This window comes from Trichosurus vulpecula, chromosome 3 (assembly GCF_011100635.1).
Source record: "Trichosurus vulpecula isolate mTriVul1 chromosome 3, mTriVul1.pri, whole genome shotgun sequence".
In the NCBI taxonomy this organism is placed as follows: domain Eukaryota; kingdom Metazoa; phylum Chordata; class Mammalia; order Diprotodontia; family Phalangeridae; genus Trichosurus; species Trichosurus vulpecula.
The window spans coordinates 140,821,491-140,844,489 of NC_050575.1; the positions used below are offsets into that span (position 1 = coordinate 140,821,491).

General features: G+C 40.3%; 1 pseudogene; it reads left to right on the forward strand.

Annotated features, from left to right (window-relative positions):
- Positions 1 to 854: 854 nt before the first annotated feature.
- On the forward strand, positions 855 to 21,169 carry LOC118842248 (annotated as a pseudogene).
- Positions 21,170 to 22,999: the final 1,830 nt, after the last annotated feature.

The window sequence follows — 22,999 nt, forward strand, 5'->3', positions numbered from 1 at the left end:
GTAGAACCGTGATTGCCAAGCTGAGTTTGAACTTTATTTGGTAGGTACAGGGAGCCATTAAAAGTTTCTAAGCAAGGGAATGACACAATCATATGGGTGCATTAGGAAGATTAAATTTCACAGCGATGTGTAGGATGGACTATAAAGGGAATGGAAGCCAAGAAAATGGTTTGAAGGCCTTTGCAATAGTCCGGGTCAGATGTGACAAGGGTCTGAACTTGGACGGTAGCAATGGGAATGGAAAGAAGCGAGATACAAGAGACATTTTAATGGGAAAAAAATCAATAGAATTTAGTGACTGATGCTCTACGGAAGTGAGAAGAAAAGGGACAGAAAAGGGAGAAGTCAAAGGCAACTGAAGTTTGAAGTATGGGTTACAGAAAGTATGGTGGCACCCCTGGCAGACATGGAAGTCAGGAAGAACAGATGTGGGTGATGGTTTCAGTTTTGAATACATTAACTCTGAGGTGCCAGTGGGACATTTAACTGGAGATGCGATCCAGCACATAGTTGGAATCCATATATGTTAGAATTAGGAGCTGAGATATCATATAGCACAACCACTTCAATTTACAGATAAGAAAACTGAGGCTCAGAAAAGGGAAAGAACGTATCCAAGGTCACAAAGTTCATTCGTCCTTCCCTCTCCAACTGTCTTCAAGCAAGGACAAATTTTCCCCCGGTCTTCCCCTCTCCTACTTACTGTGAGAAAATGGGCAACAGGTAACAACTATTTATTAGTTACCTATTACCTCTGTATCAGCTGATTGTTACCAGGGGTGACAAGATAAAAATAAAAAGTCTCTGACATCAAGGAGCTAACAGCCGCTAGAGGACACGTGTGAGTGGACAACATGTACACCTGCTTACACAGGTAAGCAAATACAAAGTAAATTCAGAAGGACCAAAGTAGTAACAACTCAGGAAGCTGGGGGAGCTCAGGAAATTCTTTACATGGGAAATGACTCAGCCTTGAAGGAAGTTAAGGATTTTAAGATATGGTGATGAGGATGGAGTACATGCCTGACATAAAGGAGAGTCAGTGAAAAGGTGGAAGATTGTGATGTGAACAACATGTATTTCATGTAAACTGGGCTGTTTTTTCTGTAAAATAGCAAGGAAATTGTCCTCAGGATTTGTTCAGTGCATAGAATTATGGCTTGAACCACTGGCCCTCATACCTCAGGTGTTGCTTCTATCTATCTGAGGTATAAAAACCTTTGACTGTGAGAAGTTGAATCTCCTCAGGTTTGATGGAATCCCCCATGCTTTGCAAATAATGAAACCTCTATGATTGGGCACTGCCATCTTCACAGATGGCAGAAGGGAACCCATAGTTCCCAATGGTGCATGGATGATGATCCGGCACGGGACATCAGAGAAGAATCAGACAGGTAGGTGAACCAGGAGCACAAGGCTTTGGAAACCCAGAGAGAAAAAATAATATCCAGGAGGAGAAGGTGTTCAGTGTCAAATGATGCAGAGAGATCAAGAAAGATGAGGATTGAGAAAAGGCCATCAGATTTGGCAACTGAAAGATCATTAATAACTTAGGAGAAAGTAGCTTCACCCATCTTACCTCTTCTCCATCTCAACAAACAAACAAACTGGGGGATCCACTTATAATTCAAAGCAAGACATCATCCACTCCTAACTAGGGCAGTAGTTAGCACCTTCAAAGGGAAACAGAGAAGGAATACAATCAGATATTACCAGAGCACCTTGTGCAGGATGGTAGACCAAGGCAAAAGGAGAGACTCTATGATGGCTGCTCCAAGGACTTGGCTTATTATTATACTAAGCTCTTAGTGTGAGACTGTCCTCACTGAACAAATCAGGGCAGATCATGAAAAATGGAAAAAAAGTCAGGGGCTTTCTAGTAAGGGGAAGGGTCTCAATCAAGTTGATCTAACTTGTTTCTCACCTCCAATATTACAGGCAGGGAAGGATCAGTTAGTTAAGAATCTGAAGGTTTCTACAACATCCCTGGAATCAAAGGACCTTAATTCAAATCTGGCCTCAGACACTTGAGGCCAGACCTGTGTGGCCAGATGTATCACCCTGGGCAAGTCACTTAAAACCAATGCCTCCCAAAAAAAGAAAAGAAAAAATAGGGGCTGCTAGGTGGCATAATGGATAGAGCATCTGCTCTGGGGTCAGGAGTTCAAACCTGGCTTTAGACACTAGCTATGTGACCCTGGGCAAGTCATTGTCTCCAAAAAACAAAGAATCTGAAATTTTCTATACTGTAAAGTTCTGGACAAAAGAGATTCCAAATATTGAGAGGAATGGGGACAGTAAGAGAGGGTGTTCCAGAAAAGGGATAGAGCAGGAAGAATGGGAAGTGCCTAGTGCAGAGACAGCCTATGACCAAAAAGAATGCTAGGAGTTTTCTGGACTATATTGTCAAGTATAAGGATAGAAGTTGAGATGGAAGTAAAATGTGATCCAGATACTGAACCTGAGAAAAGAGAGAGGCTGATCAAAAGGTCAGTAAATGACTAAAACAAGGATTTGGACAAGGTTATACAGATAGGTGGAGTAAATCCTCCCAAAGAAGAGATGTTGAGTGATGAGCATGGGTCTGGAGGTGACAGTAAGAAGTAAGAAATAAATAAGAAATTTCCCTTCTTGGTTTCAGTGGGATGGCATGAGAGAAGAAATACTCAGCATGAGAGAGTAGGCATGTATTGACTTCTGGAGGCAGCCAGGTCTCTATGAATATAATAGAGAATATAAGAGGAAGCTATCTAGATGAAGACAAAAGCACCTTGAGGTGGCAGGCAGCATAGTACAAGTAGAAAGAAACTTTAACTTGCATTCAGAAGACAAGGGCTCAAATTATGATTCTTCTACTAGTCGTGTAGGATAGTCATGTAGTCATGTAGTAATCCTGTACTATAGTCATAGTGGTGGTTCACACTAAAAATTCTTCAATAATGACTTAAGCAGTAAATAACTGCCCAATTATTTTAAAATATATTTTCCTCTGTGACAAGTGTATACATGATTAAAACATTATAGCTTTGTTTCTGTGGTGATTCAAAACTGTCCTGATCATGCACACAACAATTTTGTGTTCATGCAGTGATTACATCAAACTGTTACTTGCCTCTAAGCGGAACATGTTCTTGCAGTTTCTCAACTTGTCATCAAATTGTTTTCAAACTGCCATGAGGGTTCAACCATTGAGTGAAAATCGATTCCCAACAGATGGTGGGATATATCCATATTCCCTCACTTACATTTTGTGCACCAAAATAGTTCCCTCATTCCCCTTTGTCACCCTGAAATCCTACCCTCTTCAGCTGGGTAATCACATGATCAAAATGTTACAAGCATTTGTATTGCAATATAAATGTTAAACTGAAAACCATAATCTCTGGGCATAATCTTGAAACCGTCATAGACCGTCACAAAAGTTCCGCAGAAACTAACCTTGTATTGCCTGTCATTGCAGTATTAAGGCTGTTTTCTGAGTTAAACTTATCTTCTACTTATGTTATTATTCTTCTACATGGCAGATTCTCAAATTAACTGGTTGACAACCATAGTTTAGTAGTGTTTGAGCATACAGCCAGTGCACCAGTGGTTGGAAAGAAGAAATCACATCTGAAGAGATCCCTTCTTTATCAAGGTTAGTTTACATATAACCATTTATAAAGGAAGCAATACGTGCAAGTGAACTTTAAGGACATTTATCATTTTATGTAGTATTTGTTAATATTTTATATCATAATTAGCTATTCATTTTTGTGGATTGGCTAGACTAAAAATAAATAAATCCATTTCTGTTTCCCAACATGAGAACTTATAAAATTCTCCTGCTCTTTTCCACCACATATTTGTGTGAGTGAGCATTTTTACTTTATTCTTGCTTTAAATCAAAATACAGAAATAATCAGATTTAAGACTCTGTTTGTCTTATGTTGAGCCAAATATTGCAAACCTTTGTTCAAATAAAAAAAAGTTGAACATCAAAATTAAGTTTACATGTGATTATTATATTATGTTAAACATCTTCCAAGTTGTAACTTATTTCATTAAAGTATTATTTATATTTAACAAAATTTGTAAAATAAATGTTTAAGAGAGAGTCTTATAGATAATAGTAAGCATATGAGGTCTTTCTGGATTACTTCTTTTAATTCTTACAGAATGTCACACATAAAATATTCATAATTATTTTATAATTAGAGATTTATAATTTTATATTTAGAGTTTTATTAATTATAAGCAGAATAAAATTTTATAATTATAATTATGCAATGTAAATTTTAATTTGGAGCTTTTTAGGGCAAAAGTTATTATAAGCACTTAATGAATAAATCTAAAATATTATGAGTAGTATATTAAATTACCCTGGGGGTTCACAACACATTTTTTTGTTAAAAGGGGTTTGCAGAACAAAAACATTAGGAACCACTGCCTCCAATGTCACATAAAATAGTGGAATGAGTCCTGTTTTGAATCAGGAGACAACTGGGTTCCAATCCTGCCTCCCACACTTAGCCTCATAGAGTTAGAAGGGATGTCTAGTGGAACTTCTCATTTTAGAGGATGAAGATTTTGAGGTATGTTAAGTGATTTTTCCAAGGTCACACAGGTAATAATCATCAGAAGTGATATTTGAACCCAGAACCTCTGACTCCAGAATCTTAGACAAATCACTTTCCCTCTCTGAGCCTCTATAAAATAGGTGGAGTGGGGAGAAACAGAGAGGATTGAGGAATAATTCCTGTAGCCTCTACCTCACAGATCTGTTATAAGGTAAAGCAAGTACCTTACCTCATACTGCAGGGAACCCTGCATCATCCCCCAGACCCAGGCTGCTGGTCTGTAGCTTCTGTCTTTGCTCCAGCCCCCTAGCCAATCCTTCAGAGGCCTTCAGCTCCACACAAACGAACCACTCCTGCCTGCCGCCTTGGGCCTCTTGAGCCTTCAGGACACAACACCAGCACCTAATATGGTATCAGCCCTCTGGCCAGGCCTTGAACAGTTCAATCACCTGCCTGCCTCCCTCAACTAACCTCTCCATCCACTGATATTCTGCTTTGACTTATTTTTCAGTGATTAGCATATTCTTGCCCTCATTCTCTCCCCATCCCAGTAATTCTGAAATGTCATTGAAAATTGTCATTGCACAAATCCCATTCCCCACTGCCTGCTCCCTTACTTCTGTCTCCCTCAACCCTACCCCACAAATGTCCCACTCCAGGTCTACTCACCCTTTCCACTACTCTTTCTGAAACACCTGCTCCATGGCTAAAGAGCATGCTTTCGTCTTCAGCCTTTTCTCACTCCATCTTCTGGCTCTCCCTGAGACCTGGCTCCCTCCTGACAGCACCGTATCCTTGAATACCCTTTCCAGAGGTAAAAGCTTTCACTTTTACCTCCTGACTCAATGGACATGATAGGACAGTCAGAATACTCTTTGCTCCCTATCGACACTTCCAGATTCTCCTTCTACCACCATTAATTACTTGTCCTCCTTGGAGGTTTATTCAATCCAAATTTTTCATCCACCAAACCCAGGACATTCTCACCTTCCTCAATAAGATCATGACTCATTATCTTTCCACCCTGACTTCTGCCCTCATACTAGAGTTCTTTTTTTCTTTTTTTTTTTGAGGTTAAATGACTTGCCCAGGGTCACACAGCTAGTAAATGTCTAAGACCAGATTTGAACTCCAGTCTTCCTGACTCCAGTGCTGTTGCTCCATCCACTGCACCACCTAGCTGCCTCATACCAAGAAATTTCCACACACATATTGATACTTACTCCCTCAAGTACCCTAACTGCCCAATTACTCAATCTACTCCATTCCAATGACCTATTCCTCTAGTCCATCTGAGCTACATCTCTTTTTAATGTCCCCTTCTCTCTAGTCACATAACTATTACCCTGGTGTAGGCCCTCATCACTCACATTTACCTATTGTAATAGCTTCCTGGATGGTTTCTCCCCATCCCAATCCTCCACTCAGCTACCAAAGTAATCTTCCTAAAACTCAGGTCTAACTATGCCATTCCCCCACTCAATAAATTCTATTGGATCTGTGTCACCTCCAGGGTCAAATATAAAATGCTCTGTTTGACTTTTAAAGCCCTTCACAACCTGGGCTTTTTCCATCTTTCCAGTCTTTTACTTTACTTCTCTCCACGCGCTATACCATCAGCAACACTGGATTTTTCGCTGGTGCTCTCTCTCTCCCAGCTCAGTGCCTTTTCACTGGTTGTCCCCATCCCTGGGATGCTTTCCTTCCTTGTCTCCACCTCCTAGTTTCCCTGGCTTCCTTAAAGACTCAGCTCAAATCCCTCCTTCTGTAAAAGGCCCCCTATCCCCGCCCCTCCCCCCAGCGTTAGAGCCACAAGGTATTTTGAGAAAAGAACTATAGAATGACAGCTTAGAGCTGGAAGGGGCCTTCAGAAGGTCACCCAGTCCAACATTGTCATTTTACAGTTGAGGAAACTGAGGTTGTCACTTAACCAAGGTCATGTAAGCAGCAAATAGAAGAGCTGAGATTTGAACCCTTCATCTGACAAATTCAATGTTCTTTCCACTGTGAAGTGCTGCCTTATAAATGGAAGAAGTCAGATAACTTTGGTGGAAATCTTTGCTCCACCATTTTTCACTCATGTGACCCTTAGGTAATTCAATCCCTCTGAGCTCCAGGGTCTTTAACTATAAAACAGAGATAATAAACTATATACCTCAGAGGCCTGTTGTGAAGAGGCAAGACAATGTATACATACCCCGTATGGCAGAGACTCTCATGACATGAAGGGAGCAGGTATACTTTGGGGGATGTTTTCACTCTCTTGGATCATTTGTTCACATCCAAGAAACCTGATATAGCATATACATAGCATCCGAAGCACACGGAGGTCAATTACCTGCTTATAAGCAGGTGGTTCATAAGATTGAATAAAGTTGTATTTAAAGGATAGAAACAAACAGAAATTCTTAAATAAGCAACAATTTATCCCAAAGATGCATATAAATTGCCAGAGTTGCTTATAGTCCTGAGGTCCTGACCCATAGATCCTGTCAGGATTTTGGCTCCTTGTCTCTCAAAGTGAAAATGTTGAGGGTGTGGTACCATTTCTCCCTCTACAAGTGCCAAACAATCTTTATAAATAAATAGCTTAGTTACAAATGTGAAGCCATTCGATCTCCAAACAGTCATCTATTCTCTGATGGCAAAGAACCTCTTCAATGTTTTCCTTCCCTTTCTTTTCCTTTTCTTTCTGTTCTTGATTGTTCTCTCCTGCACCCTTCCCCTTATACTGGTTCTATCTTACTTTCTTCACCAACCAGATACATCACCATACATATTCCTTGGGGCAGACATTTTGTTTTTCCCCAAATGGGAAGAGGCAACTATCCCAGCACTGGCTGTATATGATCAGTAACAGGTAAATCTTAAAATACACACACACGTTTGTGTATATGTCCCATATTATTCAAGGTAAGATGAATGCTGCCTTGTTTGAGCTGCCAGTCAGCAAACAACAGGGATCTATTAAGCGTTTTCCATGAATAAGAACAACAAGGTTGAAGTCCATAACCCCATTAAGGAAACACATCCTAGTGCCCATTCTCCCTACTATCCTTCCTAGCCCCTCCTCCAGAGAAGGTAAATGAATTTAATACATATATTTAGGAGTCATTTGAAAAAAAAAAAGATTTGGACCATGATGACTGTACCCTCCTCTGGTGAAATTCCTGACTACTGAGTAACTTAAAGGTTCCTGTGTCTAGCATTAGAAACAAATACAACAGAAAATCATTCTTTTCATTAAATTTCTTCATAAACTTAGAAGAAAATAAACATCCTCAGTGGGTAGCATTAAATTATAAATCAAAAGTATAAGATGAAAATTTGTTTCCCTTGCAAGCCACTGGTCAGAAGCCTATCTCCTCTGTGAAGGTTTTCCTTTTCCTCTGACCTAATTTTTTCCCCTTCTAGACACATAGCACTGTTATTACTTAGGAGAGGACTTAGGTACCTGAGTGTAGACCGTAAACCCAAGGGCAGTCTCTGAATCTTCTCTCCTTTATCCGACAGGGTCTACCACAGAAATGGACGTATCATTGGGACACAGCAAATTCTTGCTAACTGGATGGAACCCAAATGCAAACTTGATTCCATAAATACACCCATGCACTTTATTTCCTGTTGTTTAATGGACCATTGGTAAACCACGACCTTCAGTTAATCTACACAATGACTATAACTATGTTACATACACACTTGGGTTTTCTCCTCCAAAGATATAGTCCACGTATACACAATATTCTCATATATAAATAGTGGGGATGGGGTACACAAGTCTCTTTTTATAAGGCAAATTTGCCAAGCAGCATATAAAACACTGCAGAGAGAGGGTCATTCAAGAGGCAACCTTAAATAATTGACCTTAATGGCGGACTAGGGCGGTGATGAGGATGTGGGGTGGGAGGAAGAAATAAACAAGGAAATGTGATGGTATGGGAATAAAAGTCACCTAAGAAAATAAAGAAAGAAAACCAAGGATATGTGTTTGTTTTGCATTCAACAAAGGATTAGCAGGGAATTTCTGAAACCTTTATTGGGGGACCCCAAATTTATACTGTTTAAAAGAAAATATAAGGGAAGATTTCTGTTCAAAACTAGCAACCCTCTTTCTGCACATCTTTCCTTTTATGCAGTTTTGTTTCAGTGATTTGAGCATGTTCTAATTTTGTCATTCAAGCCATCTGACTTTCACTGCTCTAGACAAACAAAACCTAATTTAGTCTGAGATGTTTTAAGTCATAACAATGACGGATGGCCAAGGTTCAGGTGTGTTGGAATATTTAAATACCTAGTCTATATTTTTCTGATATAAAGACGGGCAGGTTTTTGTACTCTGATTAATTATGATTTTGTGTCTAGAAAAAAATAGCTTTTTCTATTCTACATTATTAATTGGTTATTTAATTAGGAATTCTCTGAGCTTCAGATGTTAGGGAGCTAAAACTGTAAGCGGGTTTAAAAAAAAAAGACTAGCTCCATACTGTTGCCTTTTTGTATCTTATGAAGGTCACAATACGATGTGATTGTTTGGCACAGCAGCAGTGAATTATGCCACCCAGACAAGCTTTTAACCTATGTGCCTTCACTCTGAGTGAGACACACAGGCATGTGCTCTCTTTAAACAGTTCTCTATTGAAGAGGATTCAATCACCATAATGAATCTGAGGCCAGGCAGCAATCTTCTTCACTGAAAGAATTTCTAAAAGATTGTAGAATTTGTAAAACGAACAGCTCGCAGACTAAATGGCTGTGTGGGTGAATCAATTATTGCAGGGCTCGGAGTAGTCATAATATTTAGTACATATCATAGAGTGTTTCAGGTACAATAAGATATGCTCGTTTTTTCCTGTTCCCGCTGGAAGTGGTACTGTGTGTATGCAACCAACTTTAGTCAATTGGCAGTATCTAGTTAGAGCTGGTACTAAGTCAATAAAAATACAGCCATATAGACATATGTAAGAGCCAAGACGAGACTGGATAAAACTTCCTTTTGAGTATTCTACAGACTCTGCCATGATCACAATACACCAGCACGAGTACATCAAGATGTTCTATCACAACTTTTTTTTGTATTTCAGTCCCTGGTTTTGAACAGCGTCCTTATTAATACAATAATTACTTTATCCTGACAGCACCATTTATAACCATCTACTCTGTGTCCAATGGGCCATGTTTTCATTAATCAATGGGCTTGAAGACTACTATCATTTCCATTGTCCTATGACTTATAGGCTCCTTACAGGCTTGTCTCAAATTGACACGCCAGGAGAACGTGGGGTGAGGAGCTTGGGTGCTAGATCAGGAAGTTTGTCACACAGGAGTTTAAGATCTATGCCATCTTTTAACCTACTGAAGGTGGGAGAAGAGGTTGAAACTGGGGGAGGCAACCTAGATCCAAAGAAACAACTCCAAGAACTTGACAAATGGTATTTTATTTTTAGCTTTCAAAGCAGCCAGGTCACATATTCTTCACATCAGATACAGTTTTGCACATAGTAGGGGCTCAGTGAACACTTGTTGAATTGAAATGCTCTGTCACAGAGGCTACTGCCTAAAACAGAGTCCAAGAAAGGATAGAATCGGGTTGTTGGCACAGAAACCCCTGGCTGTCGGACACTGGAGTTCTGGAGAAAGCCAACGGTGAATTTGGGGAACCTTTAATAAAGCACCAAATACAGATGGAGGGTGTGCTATGGTATATGACACAATAATATGATTTTGCAAAAGCATCTCAGAGTGGAAAGTACAGGAAGGCCAATTGTGACCTAATATAAAGAATAGCTTCCTAACAAAGCAATTTTAATAAACTAATAAAGGTTTCCTGGGTAGACAGTAAGCTTACAGTAACTGTTCAGTAACTGAGCAGTAAATGTTCAAGTAGAATTTGGAATACCATCTGTCAGAGGTTCTGTAAAGAGGAGTTTCCACATGGGGGTGGAATTTGGGCAGTAGTTTGATACAGTAGGAAAGAGTGCTGAAGACGCTCTGACATGGTTGCCTGGATGAGAAGGCAGGCTGCCCGGTTTCCAATACCTACTCTAACCAAACCCTCGGAGTTCACAGCCTATATGATAAGGACCAAGAAATTCAATGAGAAATGACAATGACTTCTTCCATTTCCAAACTACACAAGAAGTCAACTATAAGCCCACAGACAATAGGAAAGGGGACCCCTCCAGCCAAAGAGTGCCAGAGACAAGATACATGTAACCTGCAAGGCTCTATGCCCACAAGCAGCTACAGCAAAGGACTCCACTGAAATAGCCCCAGGGTGAGAACCTTGGAAGAAGGAAAGAAGCAATGATGAGTGAACAGGGACACTGAATCCATATGGTGCAACTGCACTCAGCCTAAGACATCCCTGGCCCAGGGACTCTGAGGTCCATAACACTCTGTTCTGAGACACCATAGAAAGCCCTGAAGAGCTATTACTCTGAAGCTGAAATATCCAAGGGGAAATCTAACTTCGGGAGGTGGAGGTCAGCACAACAACCCAGGGAACCCAGAGCAAGACCACGCAAAGCAGATCATCACATCCAAGGAAAGGAGACTGGCCCTGACCCAAAGACCTAATTCAGAAAATAAAGCTAGAGAGATGAGCAAGTCAAAGAAAAAAACACTGACTGGTATCAAAAATTGTTGTTATGTTTGTCCTTCATTTTCAAAGAGGACCATGGCATCAGGGAGATGATGACATGACTTGCAGTTGACTTTGATTTGAATGAGGGAGGGCTGTGCAAGGTCACCAGCCTCACTTTCTCCTCTGGAGCCATCTGGGTCCATTGACAAGACATTCATCAGGATGACTGGAGATGGCCCAGGACGCAATGGGATACCTGGCCCTTTTAGGCTAAAGCCTTTTCAGGTATTCAGAGTGAGGTAATGTCCATTCAGTGAATAGGCCTATCAAAAATTATAACAAACATAGAGTTCCCCCAAGTGAAGGAGTAACCCTAATAATTGCAAAAAGAGATGCAAAGGAGAAAAAATTGTCCACATACACATGAATACCTAGAAAAAATGAAGCAAGGGATTATAAATTTTAAAAATAAAAGAATTGGGAGAATAAGTGGCTTAAAAGAGAAAGCAGTAAATCTTTCCTAAGAAATAGACTCCCTCAAAACTAGAATAAATCAAAAAAGAAATCTCTACATGACAGCAGGAAATATTACGACAAAATCAAAATATTAAAAAGGTAGAAGAAAATGTAAGATATCTGATATCAAAAACAACTGTGCTGAACTTCCTGAATACCATGATATATTTTTAAAAGCCTGAACACTGTACTTCAAGTAACCATAAATTAAAATTGCCCAGATCTATTAGAACCAGGGGGTAAAGAAATAAGGAATTGACTGATCATATCCTGAAAGAAATCCCAAAAGGAAAAAGCAATGCAAATATCATAGCCAAATCTAGACCTCCCACATCACAGACAAATAATTTAAGCACCCAAAAAGAAGCAGTTTACATTTTTAAGGAACTACAGTCAGAATCACACAAGACCTAACTGTTTCTACCTCATATGAAAGGAGATCTTAGAATACAATATTACAAAAGGCAAAAGAGATAGGCTTATAAACAAGAATATCTTGTCTTCCCCACAGAGGGAAAAAAATTGACCTTTGATGGAATAGAGGACTTTCAAATATTTCTGATGAAAAAACTAAAGCAAAGTAGCAACTCTCAAATGTAAAAAGAAGAATTCAGAGAAACTTAGGCAAATTTATTTGAGTAATTAGAAGGAGCTGTATGATGATGCAGTGCTAACATTCTAATATATGGAAAAGAAACAAATGTCCCTTGAGAATTTTAATGTTGTCAAAGGACATTACAGGAGTTAAATAAGAAAAACAGAGGACATGGAAGTGGATTGGTTTAGTTCTGAGAGGGGAAAGAGAGAATAGGGTAAAAGGAAGAATATGCTAATATAGAAAAAAGGAACTGGTTATTGGGCTGAGTGAGAAGAGTATACAAACAGGGAGGAATAGTTGGGAGAAATGGGCATCAGATGATTCTCACTGTTATCCGAAATGGACAAAGGAGTTATTATTAATATATATTAAAAAATACATACACACAGTTTGGTGTAGAAATACATTAACCTCAGCAAGAAACAATTGGTTAGACAGCAGGAGTAAAGCAGTAAGATAATGCTGGGAAGGGTCACAAGCTTGTCAGTTATGAGCAAAACAAACTTCCATATCCTGAAGGGGGGAGCCAAAGGTTAGGTAAGGGGAACATGGGAGGGAAGAGACGCAAAGAACTAGCATGTAAGAGGAGGCTTAGACTGCCTCTTAGGCAACTGGGGAATACCCAGAACAAATTGTGGTATATTGATGTAATAAAATAATGTTGTACTATAAGAAATAATGAAAGAGATGGTTTCAGAGAATCCTGAGTAGTATGAACTACAAAGTGAAGTGGCCAAAACCAAAGCAATTTATACAGAGAAGGCAATAATGTAAAGAAAAACAATGAAACAATAGAATTCTTTCTGTGTATTAGTCTATATGAAAATGCTCTTTTTAAAGTTCAAAATTTTTAAAAAATTGAGATGGGGGTGGGGGGAAGGAAAGGGGAAAAAAGAAAGGGAAAAAGGTTAGGAGAAGGAAAATATGCCTGATCCTACATCTGCCACTTATCATCTCAGTGACCCTGGGAAAGTCATTCCTCCAAGATTGTCCTTTAGCATATAAAATGAGGATTTTGGACTAGATTACCTCTAAGATCCCTTCCAGCTTTAAATATGTTCCTATGTCCTCTGAGATCTTTATCAACTCTAGGATTCATAGAATTGATGAATATTAGAGTAGGAATAAATTATCTAGTCCAACCCTCTCATTTTTTAGCAAAAGGTACCGAAGCCCGGGAAAGGGAAGTGAGTGTTCAAGGTCGCTGGACTAAGTCAAGTCAGACCCCATCTAAATTGTAACTATATCAATGTTATACTAGAAGGTCATCAAGAAGCATCCATGATGAATCGTATCTGCAACTGTGAATGTCATTTCTATTATTTTCCAATGTTTCCTCTTATACAATTCTCCCGAGTCATATTTAGCCTTTAAAGACACGCACTTCAGGAAGGCAACTGGGATTAGATAGTGAGGGAATAGGTTGAAAAGAACAAACCCTCTCACTGATTTTACCAGGACTCCTTTTTAGACTGGGCAAAGGTATTTACCTCATCTGGCCCCTCATTTATTTTTATAAGGTGTCATGGGACAGGAGAAAGAACATGAGGAACAAAAACAAGAGAAGAGATCAGGAGACATGAACAGAATAGTTCTTAGAAGCAGAGCTGAAAACTATTAACAACTACATGAAAGAGTGCTCCAAATGACTGATGATTAGCAAAATGCCAATCAAAACAATCTTAAGATTTCACCTCACATTCATCAAATTTTGGAGGGTTTGTAGAAAGACAAGTACACTGATGCATTGTTGGTAGAACTGTGAATTGGTACAACCATTCAGAAAAGCAATTTGGAATTATGCAAATCAACTACCTAAGATGTCCATACCCTTTGACCCATAGATTCTTTTGCGAGACATGTACCTCAAGGAGGTCATTGACTAAAAGAAAGGTTCCCCCATACCAAAATATTAAGAGGAACATTTTTCATAGTAACAAAAAACTGGAAACAAAGTAGATGCCCATTGATTGAGGAATGGATAAACAATTTGTGGTACAAGAATGCAATAGAATACTACTGTGTTGTAACAAATGATAAATATACTGAATCTGAGAAACATGGAAAGTTTTATGTGAACTGATGCAGTGATGTAAGCAGACACAAGGAAATATATACATACATACATATATATATATATATGTATATATATATTTACGAGTACAACAATGTAAAACACAAAGTACAAGCCGTGCTAAAAAAAATGAAAATAAATGTTGAAAACTGTGAATATGCATTGCCCCCAAATTAGAGCTATGAGGAAACATAGCTACTCTCCCCTCTTGTGCAGATGTAGGAGGTTCACAGGCGTGAAGTATTATCTATATTGTCTTTTTTTATTTTATTAATGTGTTTTGCTGATTTTTTTCCCTCTCTTTTTCTTTTCAAAAAGTTTTTTTTTGTTATATGGATGGCTCTAAGGGAAGGACAAAGGAGGGAATTACGGGATGGAATTAGGTAATGTAAAGACAAAAGATATCAATAAAAATGTTTCTTTTAAAGAAGCATCAAATGCACTGCAAAGACACACGAAAAGAATTACATGAACCGGTGCAACGTAAAGTAAGCAAAGTCAGGAAAACAATATAAAAACAATATAGATGGAAAGAACAACGCAAAACTATCAAAACTAAATGTTGTGAAAGTATAAAGGACAAGCTTGATCCTAGAGAAAAAAATATGAGAAGATACCTTCTCCTGCAACTGTTTTCTAATTGTAGCCTGATCAGGCCATTAGTTCAGATCCTGGAAGCTATGCTTCTCTTAACATAGTCCAAGATCACATTAGCTTTTTTTGGCTGCCGCATCACACTGCTGACTTCACTTAAGGTTGTAATCTACTAAAACCCCTGGATCTTTTTTTTAACTGCCATCTAATCATGCCTCCCCATCTTGTAATGTAAAGCTTACTTTTTGAACCCAAATGTAAGACTTTACATTTATCCCTACTGAATTCTATTTTACCAGGTCCAGTACAACCCTCTAACCTGCTAAGTTCTTTTTTAAATCTTGACTGGCCTCCACTGTGTGAACTATCCCTCAGAGCCTTGGGTCATCCGCAAAAGTTGCCATCGCTGAGAGTATAACATTTATGCTTTCATCTGAATCACTGATAAAAATACTAAAAAGCACAGGACCAGGCATAGATCCCTAGGCTCTCTACCGGACACCTCCTCCCAAGTTGACATTGAACCCTTCATTAAGGACTACTCCTTGAGTACAACAATTCAACCATTTCTGAATCTAATTATATTACTATCTAGTCCAAGAATAGTATGAGATCCTTTACAGCATCAAATGCTTTGCTAAAATCTAGGTCAACTCTATCTACTGCAGTCCCCAGTTTAGTAACACTGTCAAAAAAAAAAAAGGAATAAGGTTAACCTGGTATGACCTGTCCTTAATTAAGCCATGCTGGCTCTTGGTAATCATTTCCTTTGCTAGATGTTTACTAACCATGTCTTTAATGATTTGTTCTAGAATAAGCCAAAGAATCAAAGTTAAGCTAACAAGATTATAATTTGAAGATTCTTTTCTCTTTTTAAAAAATTGGGACATTTGCCCAACCATAATCTTCTAGTAGCTCTCCCATTTTCCGTAATCTTTCAAATATCAGTGCCATAAAAATCACATTTTCTAGTTCCTTCAGCACCCCCATATTTCATTCATCTCAGCTAGGAAACTTGAATTCATCAAGGCCGACTAGGTATTCTCTTAGTAAGTTACTTATCTTGGGAATCAATACACTGCCAGCCATTTTTTTTGTTCTCATTTTCAGCGCAAAGTTCTTTCTTGGCAGAGAACAGAAACTAAAAAAAAGTTGAGCAGCTCTGCCTTCTCTATTATTTGTTATCATCATCCTGTCACAAGCAATAGTCTTGTTTCTTTTTAGATCCTTCTCCCCCAAATCAAGTTAAAAAAATTTTTCTCAATTGTCCTCAGTTTTCCTCACCAGCTTCAGTTCATTCTGAACCCTAGCAGCCCTGATGTTATTTTATAGGACTTATCATTCATTCATTTGTATTCATTCTCTGCTACCTATCCTTATTTCCATTTTTAGTAAATATCTTTTTTTAATCTAAGTTGGTAGATTCCCCTCGCACTCAAACTGGACTTTTCAAACAACTCCCCCTTTCCCTTTGTGTCTTCAGAATTCATTCTTAAAAGTGTCCTATACCCCTCAATATGAATTCCCCTGTATAATTTTAATCCATAGGCTCCACTCATCCTCTAAATACTAGGAACTCAGTTTTACCAAATCCTAGGGTATATGACAGATTATCACTGGCTTCTGTCTCTGTCACAGACACTAGGAGAAAGTGGCCACTTCTGGCCAAGGTTGCCATCATTTCTACCCCAATGACCAGTTCTTTCCTGTCAGTGAGAATCATATCCAAAAGAGAATCTCCCCTTGTTAATTCCCCTCCTTTTGAAAGATTAAAATATTAAGGCAAGACAAGAAGTTGTTAGCTGCTCGGTCTTTGGAAGGGTGAACTCCAGCAATGTTTGAATAACTGAAGTCTCTCATCAAGTCCAGTGACCCTGTGCCAGGCTTGTAATCGAAGCTCCTCTCTTTCCCATTTTTCAAGGTAGTATTCTCCTGACAAAAAATCCCCTTTTTCACACCTGGGGCTATGCTCATTGATGAGAGCTCACTACATTTCCCCAAACATCCCCCATACCATCTTTTTTCTATGTTTCCCCATGCTTTTTAAGGGATTTTTTCATTCATTCTTTTCCCCCTCTATTCCCACACACCCCTTAACTTTTACAAATATTCCATGTTTCCCCCTCTGGTTCATGAATTTTCTCATGAATATACATTCTTAATATATAATGGCACCTCGTTGCAATACCCCTTTACTTATTCTGTTTCTTTGAAATAAAGTATACCCATTCAAAGCTACATTCTAGCCATGGGTTTTGTCCCACAAACTCTCAATGATGCCTGTGAGGTCAAATTTGCCTCCTTACTTTAGGACCTCTAGTTTCTCTTGCTTGCCTATATTTGGGGCATTTGTGTATCTAGGGCTTTTCTGATGGCTCCTTTCTTGGAGTTTGTCTCTTGTGACCTTCTTAATGTCTCTACTATTCTTCCTTCATTGTAGCTTCTTTCCATGGAACCTAGACAGCTGTACATATGTAGGCAGTTTTCACCTTTTCCCCCATCCTTATTTTAAAGCCTTTTTCATGGGATTTTCAAGACACCTAACAAACATATTATTATTAGCCTTGTTAGGTATATTCCATTGTCATGTCTATATTTAATCCATGATCCAGAAGTCCAAATACAACCCTCAGCCCCTTATCCAGTGGTTTTTTTCCCCAGACAGTTTTTTCTCTCATGCATCACTTGTCTTCAATTGGCAACAGTGAGGAAAAACAACTTTTATACCTATGGTTTTCTTTCTTGCTCAAGACTTTATAATCTTCATAAATATATTTAGGTTTCTTCTGGCAGCATCGTGTCCTGTGTGAATCATCATAAGTGGACAGTAGTCATTTGACAATTTTGATGAATCTTGGGTCTTCTCTGTTATGTCAGGGACATATACCCCAAGAAGGCAACAGACCGCTCTCTTATTATCACATTGACAAACCGATATACCAATATTCTTAACCACCAACCACCTCTATCCTCATTTCTTCCTCTAACCCTGACTTGATAATCTATCGTCTTATAGGAAGCTGGTAGCACAGTGAATGGGACCATGCACCCCAGAGGAAAACCTCTACATTTTTTGCAGACCACCAGAAATCCTCTGGCATGTCACAAGTAGCCCAAGGGCCAAAAGTGGCCTATGGGCTGAGAGTTGTGCAGGCCTGGCCTAGAAAGATGAATGCCAGACTTGTAGAAAGCTTGCTCCTGATAAGCCAGGTGAGAGATATTTGGGGAACTTCAGACTGTTCAGGAAATTCAGGTTCTCTCGTCAAGCCCTTCTTAATTTCAACCCCACATGGCTATCCTATTGGTACCTTAAACTTGATATGTACAAACCTGAATTCATGATCTTTTCCCCAAAACTCTCCCCTTTCCCCAACTTGTCTTTTTCTGTTGTGGGAACCACTATACTCCCAGTCACCCAGGCTTGATGCCATGGAGTCATCTCTGTCTCTCTTCTTGTCCTCTTTCCTTTGTCTCTCTCCACCCTGATCATTCCTCAGCCCCTGGCAATCATGTGCCAAGTCTATCAGTTCAATATCCCTAATGTGTCTCCTATCTGTCCCCTTCTTTACTCACACAGATACTACCTCCCTAGTTCAGATCTTCATCACCTCTCACCTGGACTATCGAAATAGCTTTCTTTTTTTCTTTATTAGTTTTAAAATTGATTTTAAACTTAAATACAAAATAAGAAAAGTAAAAAAATATTGTCATGTACACAGCAGAACATAAGAGAGGATTCAATATAAAGCAATAAATTTCCATTTCAAGAAAACCTATATAATGAATACTACACCTTATTTTCAAAGCTGTTCAGCTTTTCTTTGCATCCTGGTATGTTTTCTTTTGTCCTCTGCTATGCATTTTTTACTTTATTTTTTTCACCTTCCTCCCTTCCCGCAAAAGGATACAATTAAGTATGGATGCATATATGTATATGTGTGTATATATGTACGTGTGTGTATGTGTGTGTGTGTATACGCATATAAGTATATACTCATACACATATATAATACACATATGCATAGACATCCACAAACATACACATATATACACTCAAATGCATATAGATAAGACCATGTTATATTTATTTCCTCCTGTCATCTATTTCTCTGAAAGTAGAGAGCATCTTTCCTTCATAAGGCCAAGTCTTTCCATGTTTTTTCTAAATCCACCAGCTCATCATTTCCTACACTACAACAATATTCTGACCCAATCACATTCTATCTGGAGATTGTCTATGAGTGTTTTTCCCCAATTTTCTGCATTCCCTCTATTCCTGGGTACATAAGTTTTATTCATACAGAATGAAATAGAAGGTCTCTCTGCTTCCAGTCTCCTCCCTTTCAAATCTATCTTCCATACAGCTGTCAAAAGTCAGCTTCCAAAAGCACATGGCAGACCACATCGTTCCCCTGTACTAGGATCTTCTTTGGTTCCCTATTTCTTATAGGATAAAATGCAAACTTCTCAGCTAGGCAATTGAAGTCCACTGCCATCTGGCTCCAACCTACCTTACCAGACTAGTTTCATACTTGTCCCCTGCATAAACTCCTTTTTTCAGCCAAACTGGCCTTCTAGATGTTCACCAAGCATGCCCTGCTGTCTCCTGCCTCCGTGCATATGTCTAGGCTCTCTCCCATGCCTAGAATATACTCTCTCAGCTATCATTGTTGTAATCCTTCTCTTTCTGCAAGGTTCAGTTCAGAGGCAGCCTTCCTTTAATTCATTGATTGCCCCACTCTCTCCACCTCCAGCTGTGAAAATGTTCCTAGACGGCTTTATCTAGCTTTCTCTGCTGCCCTGGATGAGCACATTGCACCTTAGGCTACACTTATTTGTGTGTATTTATTCTCCTCCCAGTCTTCCTCCTGCCCAATTAAGTTCTTTGGACACAGAGACTCTGGTTTTTCCCCTTTCTACTCCTCATACCTAGACCAAGCGTCTGCAGCAGACCTCATCAGTCCAGAGCTCCTGAAGATCCCCAAATAGGTTTAGTCACAGAAAGGTAGGGCAGGAAGGCATCTTAGACAAAATCTGGCCCCATCTCCTCATTGTGCAGAGAAGGAAAAAGACCCAGAGGTGGAAGGAACTTGCCTGAAATTAATGCCAGACCTAGGACATGAGCTCAGGTCTTCTGACTCCTAATCTCACGAGCTTTCCACTACTCCTTAAGGAGAGGCCATCCCCTCTCCTTGCCTTCCACCCCTGTCCCTTACTGCAGAAGTGGTGCAGTGGATAGAGACTAAAGTTAAGAAGACATTAGCTCAAATCCAGCTTCAGACACTTATGAGTTGTGTGACCGTGGGCAAGTCACTTAACCCTGTTTGCCTCAATTTCCTCAACTATAAATTGGGAACAATGATAACACCTATCTCACAGAGTTGCTGTGAAGATCAAATAAGATAATATTTGTAAAACACTTAACATAGTACCTGGCATATAGTAGGTGCTTAATAAATACTTATTCCTTCCATCCTTGTGTCCTTCCTTCTTTCCCTGTAGCTTCTGTGGCACTACTCTATCAGTCCTTGGAAGACAAATAACTGCTTCTTCCACAGTACATCCAACTCTGTCCTCTTCAGGAACAGTTTCAAATATTGTTTGGGGTTTAGTTTTTTTGTTTTTTAAGTTTAAGTATCCAACTGTCCTCTATTTTTTCTCCTAATGCCCAAATATCTTAATATATTCCTGCTTCCTTCCATGCCACCTAAAAATGTGCCAAGTCTACCCAATCTTTAGAAACCTTCACTTGAGTTTCATACTTCGCTGGTGAGGAGCTCCCGTCTCCAGCTTCCACCGCTGCCTCCTCCACCTGCACCCTGGCTCTGGGCCTGTACCGCCCGCTAGCAACATGAGGTCCGAGGGGGCCGCTCCAGTCTGTCCAGGGCTCCGAGGGAAAGAAAACTGCCACCAGTGTGGCCCACGGCAAGAGAGGCAATGGGCTGGTCAAGGTGGATGGATGACCACTGGAGATGACTGAGCCTAGCACCCTGCAGTACAAGCTTCTGGAGGCTGGAGTAGATACCGGGGTCATGTCACCCAGACTTATGATCTCCGGTAGTCCATCTCCAAAGCCCTGGTAGCCTATTACCAGAAATACGTGGATGAGGCCTCCCAGAAGGAAATAAAAGGCATCCTCATCCATTATGACCGAACTCTGCTGGTGGCTGACCCTCAAGCGCTGCAAGTCCAAGAAGTTTGGTGGCCCTGGGGCCTGGGCTCGCTACCAGAAATCCTTTCGATAAGGCAACTGCTGAGATTGTGGGCCTTTTTGCAATAAATCTGGTTTATGACCTTTAAAAAAAACCCTTCACTTGACAATGACCTTACCTCTAACTAGTGTCCTATATCTATATTCAGAGGTACCTAACGGTGGCACAGTGAATAGAGCAACGGGCCTAGAGTCAGAAAGACCTGTGTTCAAATCCAAGCTCAGCAGTCACTTAACCTCCATTTGCCTCAGTTTCCTCAAGTGTGAAATGAGGATAATAACAGCACATACCTTGCAGGGCTGCTGTGAGGATCAAATGAAAAAATATTTGTAAATAGCATCTGGCATATGGTAGGTGCTATGTAAATGCGGATGCCCTTCCCTGCCCCTGTATCTTTTCTCTTTCACAGCCCAACTTCCTAAGAAGGGTCATCTACCTTTACTGGCTACAATCTTCACCTCCCACTCACTCTTCTGGCTTGTAATCTTATGTCCCAATATCACCAAGAAACAGAAAAATAAATTCTCCAAGGTTAATAATGATCTCTTAATTACTAAATCTTTTTTTTTAGCTCTCATTCTACTTGACCTCTCTATAATTTGATACTATTGACCATCCTCTCCCTCTGCATACCTTGGCTTCCCTTCACTTCCCGGTCTCTCAGCCCTCCTTCTACCCATCTGGCCCTTCCTTCTCAGTTCCCTAAGATGGATTAGATATAACAATACAGTCAGATGGATTCAGGCCTGAATGGCCAGCTGCACTTAAAGAGGAATTGCTATGGTCTCCATGTCATTGCGACAGTAGTTTCGAGTGGAGTACCCCATGGACCTGGGCGTCGCTCTGTGCAGTGGAGTATCCCTGTGGACCTGGGCATGGCTCTGCGCAGTGGAGTATCCCTGTGGACCTGTGCTTGGCTCTGTGCAGTGGAGTACCTCGTGGACCTGTGTGTGGCTCTGTGCAGTGGCGTACCTCGTGGACCTGGGCGTGGCTCTGTGCAGTGGAGTACCTCGTGGACCTGTGCGTGGCTCTGTGCAGTGGAGTACCTCACGGACCTGTGCGTGGCTCTGTGCAGTGGAGTACCTCGTGGACCTGTGCGTGGCTCTGTGCAGTGGAGTACCTCACGGACCTGTGCATGGCTCTGTGCAGTGGAGTACCTCATGGACCTGTGCGTGGCTCTGTTCAGTGGAGTATCCCTGTGGACCTGTGCATGGCTCTGTGCAGTGGAGTATCCCTATGGACCTGTGCGTAGCTCTGTTCAGTGGAGTATCCCTGTGGACCTGTGCGTGGCTCTGTGCAGTGGAGTACCTCGTGGACCTGTGCGTGGCTCTGTTCAGTGGAGTATCCCTGTGGACCTGTGCGTGGCTCTGTGCAGTGGAGTACCTCGTGGACCTGTGCGTGGCTCTGTGCAGTGGAGTACCTCGTGGACCTGTGTGTGGCTCTGTGCAGTGGAGTACCCCGTGGATCTATGCCAATACTAATTCCTATACTAATACTATACTAGTATACTATTAATACTAATAAATACTCTTTACACCTAACTTCCAAATCTATACATCTTTCCCTAATATCTCTCCTCCAGGCTACACTGTGACGCTGCTGCTGAGCATCCCTACTCGGACATTCTACTGGCGTCTCAAACTGAATGCATCTAAAATGGTACTTATTATCCCCCAAGCCCATCCATCCTCTAGACATGTCTGTTTCTGTTGAAGGTACCACCATCCCTCAAGATGTGCAGGTTCACAACCTTAAAGCCATCTTTGGCTTCTTCCTTCTCCCTTAACCCACATAGCCAAACATTTTTCCAAGTCCCTTATTCTACTGCCATACTGTCTCTGACCTCAGGCCCCATCTCTGCAC